The following is a 16,037-nucleotide window of genomic DNA, read 5'->3' on the forward strand; positions in this document are numbered from 1 at the left end:
TTTAATACCCTTTTTTCGAAAAAATCCTCAATTTCCACAGAAACAAAATAAGGAGCATTGTCTGAGACAACCATGTCTGGTAATCTAAAATTACAAAATGTTTTCCTTAGTAATTCACAAGTAATAGATGATGTGGTGGAATTACACACATGAACACCCAGATATTTTGTGTATGAATCCACCACCACTAGGTAATATTTGTTATCCATAGGTCCCACATAACCTATATGAAGTCTAGACCAGGGTTTTCCAGTGCATGGCCAAGAAAGTACTGGGGTCTGTGGTTTCTGATAATTCTTAAAGCAAATATTATAATTTTTTGTTACCTCAGCAATATCCTGGTCTATTTTTGGCCACCAAACCCAACTTCTAGCTTCTGCTTTCATAGCATTTATGCCATTATGGCCTACATGCAGCTGCTCCACAATCTTGCATCTTAGTTCCCCAGGCACCACCACTCTATTCCTATACAAGAGTACATCCTGGTGAATACTAAGGTCAGCCTTTACTGCAGCATACTCTGACAATAATAAATTATCATTCCAATCATATTTGACATATTTCATCAACAGATTTAATTTGGGATCTCTGCCTTCCTAATAGACTGGAATGAAATATCCTCAAAATACATAGATTCCACCAGGTTAACATACTCCACTGGAATACTGGAATTTAATTCTTCTGTCACGGGCAATCTACTTAATGCATCAGCTACTACATTATCCTTGTCTGGCTTAAACTCAAAATCATACTCAAACTGCGAGAGTAGTAATGCCCATCTTTGAATTCTTTAACTGGAATCATTAACTGGAATCTGCTTACCTCTGCCGAACAAGCCTAGCAGGGGTTTATGGTCTGTTCTAGCAAGAAATTTCCTCCCCAGCAGAAAATACCTGTTTTTTTTACACCATATACCAAAGCTAAGGCTTCTTTATCTAACTGAGAATAATTCTGTTCCGCAGGAGATAATTTCTTGCTAGCAAAATATACTACTTTATCCTGACCATCTACTTCCTGTAAAATACACAACCCACTCCTACTGAGGAAGCATCTACCTCCAGTTTTAACGGGAGTCTACCAGTAAAATTAGTGAGCACTGGAGAATTGATCAATTCCTGCTTAATATTCCTGAAGGCATTTTCCTCCCTTGCTGCCCACTTAAATCTAGCCCCTTTTTTCAACAATTCATACAAGGGTGCTAATTTTGTTGAAAAGTTGTTTACGAACTTACAAAAATATGTAACCATCCCAACAAAAGACTGTACTTCCCCAACTGATGTTGGGGCTGGGGCATCTACTATTGTGTCTACATTTTTGTGAGAAGGAGTAAAGCCCTTACCTGAAATATGGTACCCCAGGTATTCAATGGCCTTGGTCTTCAATGTTGTTTTACCCTTATTAATCTTCACATTGTGCTTTTGCAAAAGATTCAAAATTTGTTCTAATCTAGCATCATGCACTTCCTCATTCTTCCCACATACAATAATGTCATCTAAAAAACTAGGTTCAATGTTTATTAACAACTGAGACATGAATCTCTGAAAAATTGCTAGAGACGAGGAGAGTCCAAAAGTAAGTCTTTTATTCTTAAATAACCCCTTGTGGGTATTAATCACTAACAATTTCTGGCTCTCCTCCTCTACAGGAATTTGCAAGTAAACATCTTTCAGGTCAATCTTAGAAAAAATTGCCCCCCTTGCAGACTACTGACAATAACTCATTTATCTTAGGTAAAGGGTACTTCTCACAGTGTATGCTGTTGTTCAGTTCCTTGAAGTCTGCACAGAATCTCAAGGATTTCCGATCTGCCTTCAACACTGGTACAATTGGGGCTGCCCACTCACTATGTGTAATTGGCTCTAAGATGCCTTCTGCCCCATGCTTTTCCAGGGCTGATTCTACCAATTGCTTGTAATGAAACGGTACTGTTCTTGCCTTGAAAAATTTAGGTGAAGCCCCATTTTTCAGGTGAATATTTGCCACCATGCTATTAATTGGCTTATCTGCCTCCATTGAATATTTATCTAACATTTGTTCGGCACTTTTAATTGTTTTAACTATCGACAATTCATCTAGGCGCGCCAAGAAAATTCCCACTTTTTCCATGAGATCCTTACCACATAGGCTAGAATTATGTGAATCCACTACATAAAAATCTTGGACAATTTCTTTTCCATTATAACCTAATTCTGCCGACACCTTGCCATAGACCTTAATTGATACATTATCATATGCACTTAATGAGTTTTACCTAGTTTTACATTCAATTGCAAGGTATCTATCTGCCCAATCTGTAGACAATGTTGGCACTGCAGCACCAGTACCCAGTTCCAAGGGAACTAACTTCCCATTAATTACAAAATTCACTACTTGTGACTTCACTGAACATACCTTTTCTTTCACCGAGTATAGTCTGTTTTCCTCACCTGCAGCTTCTTCAGACGGGTTACCTTCCTCTACTGCCTTGACCACAGTACTCTCTACCTCGTCTTCCTGCATTCCCTGGTCGTCTTCTCTCCCAGGCCTTGCTGGGAGAGTGTCTCACCTTGTTACAAAAGTTGCAAATATAGGCAATAAACTTGCACTTGCTACTTATGTGATTGTATCCACAGTATTTACATCTGGTCTGGCCCTTTACGACCATAATTTCCTGAGTAGAAGTCTTGCTTCCAAAAGCCCTTTCCAGGTTCAATATCTTCTCGAGCACTGTCCATGAAGTCATCGATTGTAGATCCAAGTTTTCTGCCACCAGGTTAGGGAAATAATTTTTCTTTTCCACTGCCCATGAACAACTGGTCCCTAACCCTACCGTCCAACTGTGCTCCGAAGTTGCAGTGGTTAGCCAAAGCCTTCAATTCTGCGTATAAATCCTGTACGGATTCCTGCTACTTTTTCGTCCTCTTCTGGAAATCCATCAAACTCCTGTGATATGAAGGTTTCACTACATAATGACGTTTAAGTAGGGCAATCAGGTCTACATAGGTCTTCGTGTGGGGTAGCTCAGGTGCACACAAATTTCCGAGAACACAATAAACTTCAGAACCCAGTGAAACTAAGAGTACCGCTTTCTTTTTGACGTCCTCCTTAATCTCCCGGTACTGAAAGTTTGCTTCCAGCAGGCTGAGCCACAGGTCCAACAAGATCTTGGCAGTGTTTAACGGCTCCATTGAAATGAGCGGCGTAGCCATGGCCACGGTGGTAGCACACTCAACTTTTGTATGCGAAGCGTCCACTCGTCCACACGACGTACCCTGCTCTCACTTGATCCTCACACCACGTCTCGTACCCAGGCTCTCTGCCCGAGATGTTTAATCCTCGTCGCCACTGTTATGGTTGAAGGCTGAAGAGGAACAAACTTCGTCCACATGGTTTTATTCTCAACCAATAACAACAATAAAAAAACAATTATCAGTTACATGAAATATTATTAACAAGATCATAAACAAAAGAGCATCTGCTCCAAACATGCTACCTCCAACATCTGTACCTCCAACATCTGTACCTCCAACATCTGTAGTACTCAATCCCAATACAATATTTCTCCAACATGTGTGGGAGATTTCATGTTTTAGCCTGTCGTCGACGCTTGGCATAATGATGGCTGGGAATTTTCTGGCTAAATTATGCCTTACTATGTAAACGCTAACGCTGTTAATTCTACGTGTTAGTGTTATTAGTAATTACTTTGGGTTAATATAATAATGATGTTTTAGTGTTGGAAACTTTCCAACATTACTCTGGGGGAGGGATTCTCGGGTCGCAGTGCAATGTTGAGTACTGACGTACTCATTCCGAAGTTATATTATGGATTAGTACGTTAGTACGTTAGTAACGGATATCCCGAATCTGTCAGAGACAGATAAGACTCTAATTCTTCTTAGGGAACTTATATTAAATGTTGATACATGAAATTATTAAGTTATCTGTAATCAATAACTCTCTAAAGTTTACAGTACACTCAACAACTATGATCACAGTGACATGTAATGGTTGCACTACGTAATTGCTGAATTGTAGGCAAACTCAGAAAATGTTCTCAAGAACTGATATTAATGTATAAATTGTAGTCTACATTATTATACAGAAATTAAAGTATCATTCACTGGGTTATTCAAGATCAAGGAGACTTCGATACTACAGTAAGGTCACTGTCTAGGGTCGCTGTGACTTGTAACTATTGAGTTACCAGACAATAACATCACTGAGCATCATGATCATCCCAAACTCAAATGAGGAAATTTGATTTAATGTGCACTGCCTTGCAGTAGTCATTCTGACTAATGGTATAACTAAGTTGCTAACTAGCTAAAATAGTGTAATATTAGAGAACTGAAAAGGTTATTCATTAAAATTAAGGAAGATTCTGAGTCGACAGTGAGATTAGTAGCTTAGTCATTCTGACTTACGAGCTAATTGAATTGCAGTTCATAGGCTTATTACTGGAAACTCATTAATACATCCTCAACTTTAAGGGGCCATGGTACCCGAAAATCCGATGAAAAATGGAATATTTACGAAAAATTACGAAAAATACTACAACGTTCTGGCAACACTGTGGTCCAAACCGTTTAATGATATCTTGAAAAATAACGTAATTAGAGTCAAATTTCCCGCTGCAACTTTCGTGAATCTGGTCTTCGCAGCGTGAGTGCGCCGCGGGGTATTGTATCTTACGTTGTAGATGTCTTATTTTTCGTAATAGCGTTGAAAATAACATGTTATGCATAAAATGAATATAAACCCACTCAATGGCAACAGTATCGTGTGACAGAGAGGGTTGTACTGGCTCGGGCTCCTCAGTGACTGTGTGTCTCTCCTGGAAAGAGGAGGCATGCTGAACTCACAATATCTCCCAGAACATGCTATTTTTGCTATTTGTACTGCAATATGACTTACCAAACGAACAAGAGAAAAGCATTGAAAGCTAGATGCATGCGAGCTCTCCATACGAGCTGGCCGCAATGCGTAAATCATGCAGTCAGGGGTGACCGCGAGTATAGTAACTTGTCGCGCTCGCTACGCAACTCCAACTTTTACAACTAGATCTGCCTTCACAGCCTTTATTTATTATTCAATTTACATGAAACTTGCACATTATATGTAGAGTTTATGCATCTACAAACACATGTAGTTTTTCTTATCTACGTAGATTTATTGATTTTATAAATAATGATACACTTCATTTTGTTGCATACGTTTTTGGGAAACTTTTAAAAATCTGTATTATTGCACTAAATACATCTGGGATAAATATCATACTACCAAATCTTTATTATATAGTAAGGTCATAGCGAGTGTCGTAGAAATGGTTTTGGTTCACAATTGTAGGCTGTGAAAGATATTGAACATTGTTGAAAATTTTTTATTTTTTTTATTTTTTTTTTCTCCTTCTCTATTTAGGCTGAGATGCTGAAACTTGGCCTAGGTGCAGCACCTTTCACATGTATCAGGATAATAAATTATGAATACCCTACAACAACTCTCATAATTCCGAGGAGAAACCCCCTTAATGCACATGAGAGAATGTGCAGTGACTTAATATCTAACATATTCAGAGATTTGAGTAGGGGTACCGAGTGATGTCTGGGACCAGAGTTGGATATTGTCCTAATAGCAGCTTTGTGTTGAGTAATTAGAGGACGTAAATGATTTTGGGTAGTAGAACCCCAAGCACAAATACCATAGTTGAGATATGGATAAACGAGGGAGTAATAGAGCGTCACCAAGGCAGGGCGGGGTACATAATATCTTATTTATTTATTTATTTATTTACTTATTTTATTTATTTATTTATATATATACAAGAAGGTACATTGGGTTTGTGAGAATACATTGGATAGTACAGTATTTACACTCTTGTAAAGCCACTAGTACGCGCAGCGTTTCGGGCAGGTACTTAATCTAACAGATAATTTTAAGTAGGTAATTTCTATCAGAATTGATAAATGATAAAGATACATTGCAAGAGAAAAATGAGATGAGAGAGCTTAGTAAGTATATTAAAGCACATTGTTATATTAAAGCTCTGATTGATTACATTGACAGCTTGATTAGTAATTTAAACAAGATTAATAGTCACCATACAGCAGATTGACAGCACATATAAGACAGCAATGATTACAATGGTAAAGATGTTCAGATTAGGTACATAAAGATTGGGAGACTGGGTAGCAATAGATACAGATAAACAAGATTAATGAACACCATACAGCAGATTGACAGCACATATAAGACAGCAATGATCACAATGGTAAAGATGTTCAAATTGGGAACATAAAGGTTGGGAGATTGGGTAGCAATAGATACAGTGCAATTTTAAGGCAAAAAGTGAAAAACTATGAAGATGAAATTAGGTACTTTTTAGTATTGATTTTGAATGATGTAAAAGTTGGACAGCTTTTCAATTCAATAGGGAGTGAGTTCCATAAACTGGGTCCCTTTATTTGCATAGAGTGTTTACACAGATTAAGTTTAACTCTGGGGATATCAAAGAGATATTTATTTCTGGTGTGGTGATAATGGGTCCTATTACATCTGTCCAGGAAGAGTTTCAGAGCAGGATTTGCATTTAAGAACAGGGTTTTGTAAATGTAGTTGACACAAGAGAATTTATGGAGTGAGATTATGTTTAGCATGTTTAGGGAGTTAAACAAGGGGGCTGAGTGTTGTCTGAAAGCAGAATTTGATATTATTCTGATAGCAGATTTTTGCTGGGTGATGATGGACTTGAGGTAGTTTATAGTGGTTGAACCCCATGCACAGATACCATAGGTGAGATAGGGATAGATTAGTGCATAATATTGAGAGATGAGAGCAGAGTTAGGTACATAATATCTGATTTTGGAGAGTATACCAACTGTTTTAGAGACTTTCTTAGTTATGTGTTGTATGTGGGTACTGAAGTTGAGTCTCTGGTCTAGGAATCGGCCAAGAAACTTTCCATCATTTTTATTGCTAATGTTTACATTGTCTATCTGAAGCTGAATTGCATTTGTAGATTTGCTTCCAAATAGGATGTAGTAGGTCTTTTCTATGCTAAGTGTTAGTTTGTTGGTTGACATCCATAAGTGGACTTTTTTTAGTTCATTATTAACAACATCATTTAATGTATGTGGGTTGGGGTTGGAGTAGATGAGGGTAGTATCATCAGCAAACAAAATAGGTTTTAGAATGTTAGAGACATTAGGCAGATCATTGATGTATATAAGAAATAGAAGAGGTCCCAAGATGCTGACCTGTGGCATTCCAACGGTTATTGGTAGAATGGGAGAGGTTATATTATTGATGGCTACACATTGGTGTCTATCACTAAGATAGGATTGGATATAGTCCAGTGCATGGCCTCGGATTCCATAATGATGGAGTTTACATAAGAGGTAATCGTGATTAACAGTATCCAAGGCCTTTCTCAGGTCAATGAAGAGTCCAATCGGAAACTCATTTTTGTCAAGGGCTGAGTAAATTATATGAAGGAGACTAATGATTGCATCGTTGGTACTCTTTTGAGAGCGGAAGCCAAACTGACAGGGGCTAAGAATGTCGAATTTTACGAGATAGGAGTAGAGCTGTTTGTAGATAATTTTTTCAAATCTTTTTGATAGAATGGGTAGGTTCGATATTGGTCTATAGTTGATTATGTCTGCCGGATTACCTCCTTTATGAACTGGCGTTACTCTTGCTTTTTTAAGGATATCAGGGAAGGTATGACACTAAAGGGATTTGTTGAACAGCAGAGCTATAGGTGGCGCAAGGGCATGGGAGGCGCTCTTGTATACAATGGATGGGATTTCACTGATGTTCCCAGCTTTGGTTTTTAGTGAGTGTATGATGAACACAACATCTGTCGGGCTGACTGGTGAAAGGAGAAGAGAGTTTGGATAGCTGCCTGAGAGATATGTGTTGATATGTGGCTGAGTCTGTGGGATTTTCTTTGCAAGGTTAGTTCCAATCGATGAAAAGAAGCTATTATATTATTTCTCCATTTCTAAGTCAGATGACGGTGTAAGGCCATCCTTAGAGAGTGTTATCTGGTTGTGGGAGTGTTGTTTAGTTCCTAGGATATTAAAGATGGTATTCCATGTGCTTTTCATGTTGTCTTTTGCTTCTTTGAATCTAGTCTCATAATATGAAAGTTTTGCTTTTCTTATGATACTGGTAAGCACTGATGAGTAGCTTTTAACTACTTCCTTTGAAACTAAGCCACTCCTAAATTTCTTTTCATATTCATGTTTTTTGTTGATTGATTTAATTATGCCACTTGTGAGCCACGGGTTATTTTTTCTTTTATCAGTTACTTGTTTGGTAAGGAGGGAACAGTGAGTGTTGTAGAGGCTTAGAGTTTTGGAGAGAAAGAGGTTAGTTGATGAGTTTATATCCTGTGTATTATTAAATTCAGATTCCCAGTTAATATTGTGAAGTGCATTAGAGAGATTGCCTAAATTTTTGTTTTTTTTTGCAAATTTGCAAGTTTCTTCACAATATATACCCCCAGTCCATTCTAACCAATCATGTCTCCTAAAAATGTGACTGTGCAGGGAAATAAGGACAACTAACCCCTTAACAAGGCATCCATCCCGGCCAGCTCTAACAATATTCGTGTTTCTCCGTCTGGAAGCTCTGGGGTCCGGGGCAGCAGTGCTGCCCTCCCCTCCACCCCTTTGAGCAAGGGAGCAGAGTCCTCTCAACCCTCTCCTATGAACATGCTAGCATCCCATTTTAAGCAACTCAAGCGAGCTTCCGGTCCCTCACCGGAATTCTATAACTGGGCCGAGAATCAGTGGTTCAAAAAGTTGTGCCAAGTCCTCGAGTCACAAAATACTATCATCCTGAGTCTTCTAAATGAGAATCTAGCGAACCGCGCTAATCTCCAACAACAACAACAAGAAATAACCCTCCTCCGCGAGGATATTAGAAACTGCAAGGCTAGCCAAGACCAACTACAGCATGATTTGAATGATCTCCGTGAGGAAAACAACCTTCTGAAAGCTGATGAAGCCATAAAAAAACAGGAGGAAGCTCTCAGCAAAATGACTGCATGTATCAGTACATTTTCAGCCCAACGTTCCGTCTCCCAGGATGAACAAGACCAGCAAAAGCTGCTAGACTCTGTTATAGTGTCGTCCCAAGATATACCTGTGGAACATGAAGGTGAAAATTGTGTCGAAATAGCTCAGGATCTCTTAAAAAACAAATTGCAGCTCATTCTAAACAAAACTGACGTTATTGCTGCCTACAAAGTAGGCAAAAAGAATTCATCAGGTCAAAACCAACGGAAAATTCGCCTGAAGCTGTCTTCCCAGTTCACGAAATCCCATCTAGTCCGGACAGCTGCATCCCAACGGAAGGGATTATACATCAACGAGTGCTTCACTAGGAACAGACAGCAACTCCTCTACCGCCTGGGTCTCAAATCCGTCAAAAAAACCCAGATGCGATTCATCAGTGCTTCGTTAGAGATGGACTGATAAAGGTGAGAAAACCGCAGAGGGCAAAATGTTTACAATTACTAAAGAAGAGAACCTCAACACTTTCCTCTCCCAATGTGGTTTGTCTACCTTATTATCACTCCCAGTGAATTAACTTAATTAACCCCCTGTCAACTAGTGGGGCTAGGTTTCCTAAGTCTCCTTGTTTCATTTTCTGACTTAATTTTTAACTTACTCTTAACTAGTCATTTACTGAAATTATTAAATTGAGTGCATTAATAGTTCTTCAGGTCTTATTAATTATACAGTCATAACTGAACTATTTATAGTTAATAATCATTAGCTTAAATTTGCCTATGTTTATTATTCAACTTTTCCTTGATTTCATTTATTACCTAGGTTGCCTAGCCTCGCCATGCTCCCTTACTCCATTGTACCCGTGGCTTTGCCTGCATCTCAAATTGCAAATTGTTACTTACAGTGTACCTGAGAGTACTTGTAAGCAATCTACCTCATTTTTCATTTTTGCTCAATTTGTTTTTGTATTGCTTAGTCTTGTTTATATTTTCGTTTTGTATTTCTATATCTTGTGTTTTGTATAGTCCATGTTTATATATTTTTTCTTTAATCTCATTTATTACCTAGGTTGCCTAGACTAGCCATACTCCCTTACTCCATTGTACCCCTGTAAGCCCCTTGCAAGCTAACTTTTTTATTTATTTATTTTGTGTTTGTTTGTACAGTATTGTGTACATATTTTTCCCTATTTTTATAGCTTATTTCTACCTTGTAATTTGCCTTTCTTTCCTTGTTTTTCCTGCAATCAGCTTTTTTTATGCAGACAAGTATAGACCCAGAACTTAACCTCTTATCCACTATCTATGACAATAATCACTTTAATGATCTAAATTGCAGATATTTTGCAGCACATGATGTAAACAATGTATTAACTCGAAATCACAATATCTCTGTAATCAATTTGAACGTTAGATCCCTAGGTAAACACTTCGATGATGTTAGTGCCTTGATTGAAACTATTGACAACAAATTCTCTTTTATTATACTTACTGAAACATGGTTGAAAAAGGATACTACTCAACTCTTTAACATGCCTAACTACTCAGCAATTCACAGCTGTCGTCAACTACAGAGAGGTGGTGGCACTGCTCTTTACTACCACCAAGAACTAACATGCTTAAAAGAAATTAGAACTAGAGATTGCTATGGGGAGTATATCTTCGCCAGCTTCAGAGTCAAAGGTGCCGAGTCTGTCCTGTCTGTGGGTGCAGTTTATAGAATACCTAACACTGATGTGTCCGAATTCAACTCAAACCTTAGAAATCTAATACTTGATAACAGACTGAACAAAAACCACCTAATTATCACAGGGGACTTTAATATTGACCTCTGCAAGCCAGAACACCCTACTGCTGTTAGCTTCCTCAACTGTATGAATTCCTGCTTCCTCATACCCTTAATCACTAGACCTACTAGAATCACTGATAGCACTGCCACAACTCTAGATCACATCTGGACAAACATAACCTCTCCGCTTACTTCAGGTATAATCACCGATAGCACTACAGACCATTACCCCACATTTCTCTTAACTAACATTAGCAAACCACCTCTTGAGTCAAGAGAGATACGTTTTAGACTGCACAATGAAACTGCTATTGACAATTTTATAACTGCTGCTGATAATGTCAACTGGGAGTCCGAGTTAGGTAACATAAAAGGACATCAACCTTGCAGTGCAATCTTTTCTTCAAAAAACTCTTAGCCTTTATAATACCCACTGTCTTATGCTTACAAAACAAGTCACAACCAAAAGGCTCAACAATCCCTGGCTTACAAAGGGAATACTTAAATCTATTAATAAAAAACATGACCTTGAGAAGAAGTATAGGTTAGGAATTGTCTCCAAAGAATTCTCAAAGAATTACTCATTATTGCTATCTAAGATAATTAGATGAGCCAAAACTAAATACTACGAAGATAAATTTACCCAAATAAAGAGCAACATTAAACAAACTTGGAGTACAATTTCACAAATATTGGGATCAAAGAAGTCTTTAAATAACAAACCGACTCTACTGTCTAATAACGATGGTCAGCTTTCAGCCTCTGATTCTGCTATTGAGTTCAGTAGGTTCTTCTCTTCCATTGGGTCATCCCTTGCAAATGATATTCCATCTTCCAGTACTGACATTAAGGACTATCTTACAGGTAACTATCCACAGTCTCTGTACCTAAAACCTATTAATTCCACTGACGTCAATGAGATAATCCTTTCCCTTAAAACCAAGTCTGGTGCCCTTGAGGAGATACCAACTTTAATTTACAAAAAAGCCTCCAGATCTTTAGCCCCTGCTATTGCTTTGCTCTTCAACAAGTCACTTGAACTCCAAACCTTTCCAGATATTCTAAAAAAAGCGAGAGTAACGCCTGTCCACAAATGTGGTGATCTCACAGATGTTAACAACTACAGACCTATATCAATCCTGCCAAACTTGTCAAAAATTTTTGAAAAACTAATCTATAAGCAGCTTTACTCATATCTAGCCAAACTCAATATACTTAGCCCTTGCCAATATGGCTTCAGACCCAAAAAAAGCACTAACGTTGCACTTATTAGTATGCTTTACTCGATTCATACAGCTCTTGATAAAAATGAGTTCCCTGTTGGGTTATTTGTGGACCTGCGTAAAGCTTTTGATACTGTCAACCACCAAAACCTTCTTCTTAAATTACATCATTATGGAGTCAGAGGACACTCCCTACAATACCTCAAATCCTACCTTACTGACAGGCTCCAATATGTTTCTGTGAATAATACAATTTCTCCCACCCTACCCATCAACATTGGTGTTCCTCAGGGCAGCATACTTGGCCCTCTCCTCTTTCTCATCTACATTAATGACCTTCCAAATGCCTCCCAACACCTCAAACCAATTCTATTTGCTGACGACACAACCTTCATTTACTCCAGTCCTGACCCCCTTGCTCTAAATGCCACAGTAAATACTGAGCTAAATAAAGTCCATCTTTGGCTAACTGCCAACAAACTCACCCTTAACATTGACAAAACTTTCTATATTCTGTTTGGCAATAAATCCTCTAATCAAATAAATCTCAAAATAAACAGTACCCAAATTTGTAACAAATTAGATGGCAAATTCCTTGGCATTCTCAATGACCAGAAGCTGAATTTCCAGGGACACATTCTAAATATATCAAAAAAAGTTTCAAAAACTGTGGGCATTCTTTCTAAGATCAGATATTATGTACCACGCCCTGCCCTGGTGACTCTCTATTACTCCCTTATCTATCCATATCTCAACTATGGTATTTGTGCTTGGGGCTCTACTACCCAAAATCACTTACGTCCTCTAATTATTCAACACAAAGCTGCTATTAGGACAATATCCAACTCTGGCCCCAGGCATCACTCGGTACCCCTACTCAAATCTCTGAATATGTTAGACATTAAGTCACTGCACATTCTCTCATGTGTATTATACATATATAAAACGCTAAACTATAATGCCAATCCTGATCTCAAAAGCTTCATAGAAGGATGTAACAGAACCCATGAGCACCACACCAGAAATAAATACAGTTTTGATATTCCTAGAGTACGACTTAATGAAACTAGAAATGCTCTACAAATCAAGGGGCCCAGAATGTGGAATGACCTTCCCAACTATGTTAAAGACTGTACCTCTCTCAACCAGTTTAAGTTAAAAACGAAGCTATACCTAATAAATTCCCTGTAACCTACCTTACCCTTCTATTGTCAACCAATGTCTGTTTTTTTTTAAAGAGCGCTGCTTGTCGACATAATTGTATTTGTGCTGCTTTTTCATCTATGTTTTCATTTCTTGTTTTCATTCTACTCATTATGCTCAATTAGTATTACGCTTGTCATTTAAGTTTATCATGCCCGAAACGCTTTGCGTAATAGTGGCTTTAGGCATTGTATGTACTAGCTCTACCTATAAGTCAACCAATCTTTGTAAAAATTTATTGTATGTATGTACCTTACCTAAATAAACATTTTATTTTATTTTATTTTTTATTTTTTTTTTTAAAGCTGATTCACTATGTAGCCTAAATGAGAGTTTCTTGGTTTCTGGTGGTGATGTGTCCAAGTTTGCTATGAGGAAGGTAGGATAGTGGTCAGTTGTTCTGTCATACCCCAGATGTAAGGGAAGCTGTTATATTAGTCCATAGGTGATCCAGGGAAGTGGCAGATGTTTGAGTGACTCGGGTGGGCTTGGTGATTGTAGGGATTAGCATACAGGAGTGCATGCTGTTACGGAAATAGTCAACTTGAGGGTTGTTTTGAAGACCCAGGTCAATATTGAAATCACCTCCCAGAATGATGTGATTTTTGTTGAGATTGTTATTTATGATAAGATTCCTTACATTGTCTGAGAATAAAGCTATGTTGGTATTAGGAAATCTATAGATGGCACCGATAGTCAGGGAGGATTTAAGGGATTTACTGGAGAACTTGGCAAAGGTATATTCACAATAGTCGTCTCTATCACTAATAACACTATTGCAAATGAAGGTATTTTTGTAATATATTGCTGTGCCACCACCTTTTTTTATTAGGCCTGCAGTTATGAATGGCTTTATAACCAGCTAAATTGTAGAGCTGGGTATAGTCATTACTTAGCCAAGTTTCCGTTAAAATGATGAATGATAATTTAGTACCTAGTGCTGTGAGTAGTGCATTTATATCATCAAAGTGTTTACCAAGTGACCTAACATTTTGGTTGTAAACTGATAAGCAGGTGCTATTTTGGAGTTGGGTTTTTTTGCAAGATTTGCTGTGTAATACCTGCAATAATGATGATCAATGTGCTGATTTGTGTGGATATGGGACAGAAGATTTAGATCAGGATCAATATCAGTAAGCATATAGATAAAATAATGTCACGATACAATAAGAACGATACAATAAAAATACTAAATCTGCTGTAAAATAGAAAGTAATTATAGCAAAACACAACAATACAATAATATAACAATACAATAATATAACAATACTATAAGAGCTTACAAAGTATTAAGTCTACTAAAATTAGAGAATAATTATAGCAAAACACAACAATAAATGCAAGTAAACAAAAGAATTGAAACAATTAGAAGTAGAATAAAGGTCACTAGATAGCCATGGAGGATACACAAGTTTGGTGGAGAGAACAAAAAATCAGTAGAGACTGTCAAGATGAATATATAAAAAATTTGACAAATGATAATTGTAAAGTAAAATAATCTTAAAGATAATAAATTTTATTTAGCTTAGTTTATAACCTATAATTAGTATGAACTTAATTAAGAGAACAAAATGAGATCAATAATTGATTTCAATAAATGACATATATCAATACAATTAAATTTAAAATTTAAAAAGAATAGGGTAAGATTAGATTTAGGAGTAAAATTAGATTTAAGAGTAAAATTTTACAATGATACTGAGGTAGATGCTTACATAAGTGCATGGAGACTTGACAGATTATTTAGGAAATTATATGAATGAGAGAACATTAGGTAAATGGTAAGGCAGAGACAGCACCTTGGACAAAGTTAGATTAAGTTAGTTTAGGCTCAGGCACTGAAAGAGTTATTTTAATTACTGGCATTGGTCGGGTTCAGGTTTTCAGATATACCACAATCTCTAAAGAAGGCCAGTAGTTGTTGGTCACACTTTATTTAATATCTTTTTCCTGCACTTTCCTTCTTTGCAATAATCGTTCCATTCCTAGTGTAGCACTGCTATCTGATCTTAGAAAGTATGCCAAAAGTTTTTGAAACTTTTTTTGATATATTTAGAATGTGACCCTGGAAATTCAGCTTGTGGCAATGAGAACGCCAAGGCATTTGCCATCTAATTTGTTACAAATTTGAGTATTGTTTATTCTGAGATTTATTTGATTAGAGGATTTATTGCCAAGCAGAATATAGAGTTTTGTCAATATTAAGGGTGAGTTTGTTGGCAGTTAGCCAAAGATGGACTTTATTTAGCTCAGTATTTACTGTGGCATTTAGAGCAAGGGGGTCAGGACTGGAGTAAATGAAGGTTGTGTCGTCAGCAAATAGAATTGGTTTGAGGTGTTGGGTGGCATTTGGAAGGTCATTAATGTAGATGAGAAAGAGGAGAGGGCCAAGTATGCTGCCCTGAGGAACACCGATGTTGATAGGTAGGGTGGGAAAAATTGAATTATTCACAGAAACATACTGGAGCTTGTCAGTAAGGTAAGATTTGAGGTATTGCAGGGAGTGTCCTCTGACTCAATAATGATGTAATTTAAGAAGAAGGTTTTGGTGGTTGACAGTGTCAAAAGCTTTACGCAGGTCCACAAATAACCCAACAGGGAACTCATTTTTATCAAGAGCTGCATGAATCAAGTTAAATCATACTAATAAGTGCATCGTTAGTGCTTTTTTTGGGGTCTGAAGCCATATTGACAAGAGCTAAGTATATTGTGTTTGGCTAGATAAGAGTAAAGCTGCTTGTAGATTAGTTTTTCAAATATTTTTGACAAGTTAGGCAGGATTGATATAGGTCTGTAGTTGTTAACATCTGTGAGATCACCA

Source organism: Procambarus clarkii, chromosome 83 (genome assembly GCF_040958095.1).
Source record: "Procambarus clarkii isolate CNS0578487 chromosome 83, FALCON_Pclarkii_2.0, whole genome shotgun sequence".
Taxonomy (NCBI): domain Eukaryota; kingdom Metazoa; phylum Arthropoda; class Malacostraca; order Decapoda; family Cambaridae; genus Procambarus; species Procambarus clarkii.